This window comes from Megalobrama amblycephala, linkage group LG2, assembly GCF_018812025.1.
Source record: "Megalobrama amblycephala isolate DHTTF-2021 linkage group LG2, ASM1881202v1, whole genome shotgun sequence".
NCBI classification, from domain to species: Eukaryota; Metazoa; Chordata; class Actinopteri; order Cypriniformes; family Xenocyprididae; genus Megalobrama; species Megalobrama amblycephala.
The window spans coordinates 56,297,075-56,305,757 of NC_063045.1; positions in this window are offsets into that span (position 1 = coordinate 56,297,075).

An 8,683-nucleotide genomic window follows, 5' to 3' on the forward strand; every position below is an offset into this window, starting at 1 on the left:
ACCACATATTTACTGTAGGATTGGGGTAATATTTTAGGAATTAGCCAATGGAAACCCATATTTGTTGATACATCCCCTTATGATAGTCCCCCTATGTTTATGGTGTTTGTAGTTTGAAAATCTGATCCTTATGGAAGCCATTTCTGCTACATAAGAAGGAAAAAAAATCATGCTGTCATAATTAAATAAAAAAGTCAAAATTATGACAATAAATCGTAGTTGTAATTAATTATCATAATTCTTTTTGCCAGAATTATGAAATTCGAAATTATGCAATAAAGTCAAAATTGTGACATTAAGTCATAATTATGATATAGTAAGTTATAATTATGAGATTAAAATAAAAATAAAAGTCGAAATTATGACATGCCATTTATGACGGCTGAAAAAGCAAGAAATTTTGAAAAGATTCAGCTGGGAGAACATTGTCATGATCACAAGTTGGAGTGCCCTATTGAGCCACCAGAGGGCACTCCAACCCGGACTGTTCCTCACCACACTTTTGACTTCATTTCCCATAACCCACTTCCTGGACTCATTATCCAGTTCATTGCACCCAGCTGTTTTGTGTTTGTTCATTAGTGTCTGTCTATTTATACCTAGTTTGTTTCTGCTTTTGTTATGGTAGTTTCACATATTATTCCTGGTTCTCCGTTTTGGTTTTCTGTTTGTTTTTGTATGGACTGTTTTTGTGGAATTTGACCCTTGCTTGTTTTCTGGATTTATGTTTTGTAGTGATGGGCAAATGAAGCCTCACGAAGCACTGAAGCTTTCCCTTCATCGTTTCAGTAAAAGATTCAAAGCTTCGAGAGTGTCGACAGCAGCGCCATCTGGTGTTTAGTAAAAAATAAAGTAGCCAAAACTCAGTGAAAGCTTCTGTTACGTAGCTGTTACGTGCTCAAATAAAAGCCTAAATAGTGCGCACCTGTGTGTGTTTAATTACTCAAATTCATTTACCTGTTTAACTGTGGCATTTAATGCCAGTATGAATATCAATATGATGTAACAGAAGAATAAATGTACACATATATGAATTGCATATGGCAAAATATTTTATTTTCCTGAAATAATTTGTATTCTTAATATTACTTGTATGACTGGGTATTTAAAAATGTAATTTAATAAGTCTAAATGAAAACCTACCCATAAAGTAAGATCTGGGGGTTCGAACTTTCCGACACTCAAAGTGAATCGCGCACGTGATTGGACAGAAAGTGAGGCTTCATTTGTCATCGATCACGTGACTCTGGGAAACCAATACACACCCCAATACAAGGCTTCGCTAGAAAATGTGTCACATGCGCGATACGCACATCGAAGCTTCAGTGTCATAAATAACATCACTACCGTTTTGGATTTCCCCATTAAAGCTGCACATGGATCTTACCTCTTGTCTCTTTGCCCTAACGTGGCAAACATCTAGCAACTAATTAAGTTAATTGATATCAGGTCTATAACGTGATTTGCTATAACAGGGATGTCTTAGAGAAGGAGAGTCTCTCAGAAGTAAAGATGGGCAGAGCTGTGAAAAAGCATATTTAAAAGAATACTTTAAAAACAATGTTCCTCCACGTCAAATTGCAAAGGCTTTGCAAGTCTCATCATCTACAGTGCATAACATCATCAAAAGATTCAGAGAAACTGGAGAAATCGCTGCATAAGGGACAAGGTCGAAGACCTTTATTGGATGTTCGTGGTCTTCAGGCCCTCAGACGACACTGCGTCACTCATTGGCATGATTGTGTCAATGACATTACTAAATGGGCCAAGGAATACTTCCAGAAACCACTGTTGGTAAACACAATCCGCCGTGTCATCTGCAGATGCCAACTAAAGCTCTATCATGCAAAAAGGAAGCCATATGTGAACATGGTCCAGAAGGCATAATCTGATATTGAGTTCAACATGTTCCTGGGTCAACATTTTTGTTGATCCTGGAACAACATTAAAATCAACCAATCAGATTTGAGGGACACGTTTACAGATTATGTCAAGTTTAGGCTTAAAATCATGAATTGGTGCTTCTACATCAGTGTTATTCATCTATCATTTCCCTCTGATTTTTGGGATAACTTATGGGTAGGGTTAGGTTTAGGGGTAGGAATAGGATTAAGACTAAATTTTCAGACTAGAATGTTGTTCCAGGATCAACAAAATATGTTGACCCAGGAACGCATCTAACTCAGCAATATCAGGATGTGTGTCCAGAAGCGCCGTTGTGTCCTGTGGGCCAAGACTCATTTAAAATGGACTGTTTCAAAGTGGAAAGTGTTCTATGGTCAGACTAGTCCAAATTTGACATTCTTGTTGGAAATCACAGACGTCATGTCCTCCGGGCTAAAGAGGAGGGAGACCTTCCAGTGTGTTATCAGCGTTCAGTTCAGTGTGTATTTCAGCAGGACAATGCAAAACCACATACTGCAGCTATTACAACAGCATGGCTTCGTCGTAGAAGAGTCCGGGTGCTGAATTGGCCAGCAGTCCAGCTCTTTCACCTAAAGAGAACATTTGGCGCATCATTAAATGAAAAATACGTCAAAGATGACCACAAACTCTTCAGCAGCTGGAAACCTATATCAAGCAAGAATGGGCCCAAATTCCAACACCAAAACTCCAGAAACTCATAACCCTGATGCCTAGACGTCTTCAAACTGTTTTAAAAAGAAGAGGAGTTGGTACACCATGGTAAATATGCCCCCGTCCCAACTATTTTGAGACCTGTAGCAGGCATCAAATTTGAAATTAGCTAATTTTGTGCATAAAATTGTAAAATTTCTCAGTTTAAACATTTGTTATGTTATCTATGTTCTATTATGAATAAAATATTGGCTCATGTGATCTGAAAGTCTTTTAGTTTTCATTTTATTCAACAATTCGGGTTGTAGATAGGAAAGTGAAAGAGAAAGTTATGAAAGAAAAGCATAAAGAAACTATAAAGAAAAATGAATATATAAACATAAACAGCAAGAACAATAAAATAGACACATTAATGTATTGCAGAATGGGCAAAAGTAGGTTGTGTGCATTAGTTGTGTGCATTAATGAAACAAAGTTTGTTTTGATTTTTTTTTTTTTTTTTTTTTGTTAATGTAATGTGTAGTCCATGGAGGCACATAAAAGAACATGGTGGGTCTTGAGTATTGCTGATTAGTAAAGTTGCAAATGGAAAGAAATGTTTTTGTGGCATGAGGTTTTAGTCTTGATGGGCCGCAGCCTCCTATCAGAGGGGAGTGCCTAAAAGAGTTCATGCCCAGGGTGAGAGGGGTTGGCCACAATCTTTACTGCCCACTTTAGAGTCAGGTTTGAGATTATTTATATCATAATTGCAAAAGCATGATTTGTTTTCTCCTATGGCAGAAATTGGCTTCCATTTGTTCCTTTTTGAAATTTAACAATAAAAAAATAATTGAATTAACAATTTCATCAAGATTTCTAGCACAAATGACGTTCAAACTGAAGTTGTGATGAATGGGCGAGAGGATGAGCAAGAGGCGCTGTAAAGATACTTTGTGTTGTTGCTCTTTAATAATTAAACGAAGTTAACAAACAACTTCCTGACAGTCACGCTTGATTTACACACAGTAGTTCCGTCTCAATTCAGAGGCTGCATCCTCTGAATGTCACATTTGAAGGCTGTTTGCATCACTGCGGCGCAACAAAGTTTATCCCAATTCAAAATGCAGCCTCCAAATGCATCCTTTGTTTCCCATGAAATGAAGGATACAGCAGATGTATCCTTCAAGACCTTGCCTACCACAGAATTCATTGCGCTTTGGCGAGGACAGGATTTTGTTTGAGAGAAATTGTAGAATTACACTTTTAAACGTCAGTATTGGGTTTCAGCTTGCTCAAATATCTAATGATACAAATGTAAAAATAAAAATAAAACTTTAATTTTAAGTTTAATGTAACATTCCAAAAAGTCCAGTACAAACGTAACTGCCACCAAAGTCTTTATTTGCTGCCACTCATCAACGGAAGCTGTCACAGTTGCTAGGCGACAAGAACAAGTAGGCTAGGCCATCCCATTTAACAACGCTCAGTCTGACCTTTGCAGCCTTCGAAGGATGCAGCCTCTGAATTGGGATGCAGCTAGTCTGTCATGTTTTAATTAGCATTCTGATACACTTCTGCAGAGTAAACTACTCGAATTATAGAGAGAAGTTCATGACACAAGTGGGTTTACAAGCATCTGCACTTTACAAACCCTCTCAAAATACAGGCAGTTTATTCTGCGCTGCAACAAATGATCAGATTTATTTCCATTACACTTTTCTGTCTGCTTTGATTGTCGTTTGTCCTGTCTAGACTGATTTCTGGATGAATCCCAGAGTGGAATAGACAAACAGAGATGTTGCCAGAAGCAGCTATTGCACTGATAATGCTAATGTGCTTCTATATATAGTCAGAAGAGACAAGAGGAAATCTGGCCAGCCATAAACTAAAACATTCTCCCAGGTTTGACTGAAATCACAGTAATTTTCCCCTTGTGTTTATATCATTTTTAACATTAAAAGACACTGAAAACTGTGATTTAATTGCAACCACAGGCTCATTTCTATTACCAACTGCTGAGAGATAAACAAAACTGACTTTAGTGCACTTATTCCCTTCACAAAAATGAATGCCTATCAAATCATTTTCATTTTATGAATAAACCTAAACATGAAGTGATAAATTTAGCTAGATGCTAACATATATTCGCCTTATTTTTAACTTAAAAGTGGGCGGGGCCATTGTGACTTCAACGTGTCGAGGCTTCTGGTTTCATCGTCTGGATAAGTTCAAATGGTTTATTAGCGTACTGTCTTACTACATACTCAAAAGTATTGTTTGAAGTACTGTAGCATATTAACCTACAACTTTTGCTATTTCTGCAGTATACAATATGTAGGCTGTACTATGCAAATGTTCTATGCATAAATTACCTGTTGCTGGATTCTTTATGTCATGATGCTTTGTATTCATCCAGATTTTCCATTTCCAATGTGAAATAATGTTTTTGTTCAGACCACCAAGACTTCATACATTTCCACACAAAACTGAACTGTACTGTAACAACAGAAATATTATCATGTCATCAGATTATGGTGGGTAGCAGCTGTTTTTGCATTCAGATTCATGCAGCAGGAAAAATCTGCCACACAAATTGTAAACAAGTTAATTAAAACAAATGAAGCAGTGTGTGGTTCGAAATAAAAGGTGGTTTATAACAGAACCTCGTGCACAATGGTCCATAAATATGTGCTTCATCAAACATTACACTCCGACTGAAAGAAGCTACTTAAGATCACTCGACTCCACAGGGATTTGCTTGCACAGCTTTAAGTTTAAAGAGACAGGCCTAGAGCAATTATCCAGAGTGATCATGGAAAGAACACTGTGGGTCAGAGTCCTGCTGTGTTATCAAAAAAGAAATCTGTGGGAATGACCATAAATAGAAATAAAGTTTCTGGAGCCAGACTATTTTGTATTTCACACACACACTATTGAAGAACCCTATGTTAAAGGGGACTTTTTATGCCTTTTTACATTTTTTAAACTTTATTTAGTGTGTAATTTTGCTCGTTGAACATGAAAAAGATCTGCAAAATCACAAAGCATGAAGTCCCTCCAAAAGGAGTTATTCTCTATATCAGTACACACTGTTTCTGAACTGCCTGAAATGCGTCAATTGTTGTCTTGAGTTTACGGGAACAAACATGTCACAATATTCCTCATTTAAATAATTCCTGCCCATGGCATACAAAAAATAAAGGCCTGTTATGGTAAGGGGCGTGACATTTCTCAAGCACCAAGCATAATATCAGATTATTGCTGTAAACAATGAACATGGAATCTGAAGACTACTTTGCTATTTATGTTCTCCATTGTTTTGCTTTATTTCCATATGTTTCATTCAATGGCAAGGTCACTCCGGGGTTCCCCCGGCTACTAGAGCATGTGTAACCGGTCCGACTCGACCTGGCATGGGAGGCAGGCACACTAACAAGGATGCTAAAGACTGCAGTCTCTAGTGTCAGCCACTAGCGCCCCTCTTGAGGCCAGGGGAGTGAGGTTTACATTCTCAGCACTTACAGGTGCTGGTCATATAATTAGAATATCATCAAAAAGTTGATTTATTTCACTAATTCCATTCAAAAAGTGAAACTTGTATATTATATTCATTCATTACACACAGACTGACATATTTCAAATGTTTATTTCTTTTAATTTTGATGATTATAACTGACAACTAAGGAAAATCCCAAATTCAGTATCATTAGAATATTACTTAAGACCAATACAAAGAAAGGATTTTTAGAAATCTTGGCCAACTGAAAAGTATGAACATGAAAAGTATGAGCATGTACAGCACTCAATACTTAGTTGGGACTCCTTTTGCCTGAATTACTGCAGCAATGCGGCGTGGCATGGAGTCGATCAGTCTGTGGCACTGCTCAGGTGTTATGAGAGCCCAGGTTGCTCTGATAGTGGCCTTCAGCTCTTCTGCATTGTTGGGTCTGGCATATCGCATCTTCCTCTTCAAATTACCCCAAAGATTTTCTATGGGGTTAAGGTCAGGCAAGTTTGCTGGCCAATTAAGAACAGGGATACCATGGTCCTTAAACCAGGTACTGGTAGCTTTGGCACTGTGTGCAGGTGCCAAGTCCTGTAGGAATATTAAATCCTGCATCTCCATAAAGTTGGTCAGCAACAGGAAGCATGAAGTGCTCTAAAACTTCCTGGTATACGGCTGCATTGACCTTGGACTTCAGAAAACACAGTGGACCAACACCAGCAGATGACATGGCACCCCAAACCATCACTGACTGTGGAAACTTTACACTGGACCTCAAGCAACGTGGATTGTGTGCCTCTCCTCTCTTCCTCCAGACTCTGGGACCCTGATTTCAAAAGGAAATACAAAATTTACTTTAATCAGAGAACATAACTTTGGACCACTCAGCAGCAGTCCAGTCCTTTTTGTCTTTAGCCCAGGCGAGATGCTTCTGACGCTGTCTGTTGTTCAAGAGTGGCTTGACACAAGGAATGCGACAGCTGAAACCCATGTCTTGCATACGTCTGTGCGTAGTGGTTCTTGAAGCACTGACTCCAGCTGCAGTCCACTCTTTGTGAATCTCCCCCACATTTTTGAATGGGTTTTGTTTCACAATCCTCTCCAGGGTACGGTTATCCCTATTGCTTGTACACTTTTTTCTACCACATCTTTTCCTTCCCTTCGCCTCTCTTTTAATGTGTTTGGACACAGAGCTCTGTGAACAGCCAGCCTCTTTTGCAATGACCTTTTGTGTCTTGCCCTCCTTGTGCAAGGTGTCAATGGTCGTCTTTTGGACAACTGTCAAGTCAGCAGTCTTCCCCATTATTGTGTAGCCTACAGAACTAGACTGAGAGACCATTTAAAGGCCTTTGCAGGTGTTTTGAGTTAATTAGCTGATTAGAGTGTCGCACCGGGTGTCTTCAATATCGAACCTTTTCACAATATTCTAATTTTCTGAGATACTGAATTTGGGATTTTCCTTAGTTGTCAGTTATAATCATCAAAATTAAAAGAAATAAACATTTGAAATATATCAGTCTGTGTTTAATGAATGAATATAATATGCAAGATTCACTTTTTGAATGGAATTAGTAAAATAAATGAACTTTTTGATGATATTCAAATTATATGACCAGCACCTGTACTAGCTTGCCTCTGTTACACTCACCCCCCTAAACCTCACTCCCATCTGGATCACGGCACCAAATGTAACTGGTCCTACTCAACCCGCTCCAAGCGGGACTCGAACCAGCGTCTCTGACATGGGGGGCAGGCACGCTAACAAGGACACCAAAGTTGCTAATGTGCCTCTTGAGGCCAGGGGAGTGAGGTTTACATTCACAGCTCTTACTAGCTTGCCTCCGTTACACTCACCCCCCTAAATCTCAATCCCATCCGGGTTACGGCACCATATGTCACCACTCTTCAAAAACAGCGCTTTAATTCTCTTGACAAACTAAAAGACATAGAATGGATTTTGTATATTTGAAAACAAAGATATAGAATGTACTGCATGTTGATTGTATTTTGCTCAAGAAGTTAAGAAGAAGTCTATGTAAGTCCACATCATTTAAAAAAAACCCTATGTTTCTAACCACAGGGCAAGAGCTGCAGTTCCAACAACTATGGTTTCGGGAAACAATGAATCGTTGAACTACTATTGATTGCTAACAATGCTTTTGGGAAACACATTACTGACAGACTAGGAAGAGAGGTGCTGCAGCAATGTCAAATATGTGAAAAATAATGTGTTTTCAAGCATGAAAACCTAGACCCCAAAAACATATAACATATTCTTGAGTACACCAACATGCGTATGGCCTCACCGCAAACAGATATGGATTAAACATGTCCGATTTTGATTTCAAGGGTCTTAAATACACAAAAATGTGAAGGCTTCTTATAAACACATTCTGAAAATCAATTGTTTCCTTTTGAAATGACTAATTACTGCAGACAGGATGGGAAATGCAATGCTAATCCGTTTGTTGGGAATGGATCCAGCCCTGAGGGGCGCCGTGGCTCGCTCACTCTGCTGAGAGGAGAATAATGTTTGGTATAATGCTGTTTGCATGGGTGCCTGAGAAAAACATCTTTGCTTGTTAATAATTTGATTCCAGAGAAAGTAAACCTTCACCAAAC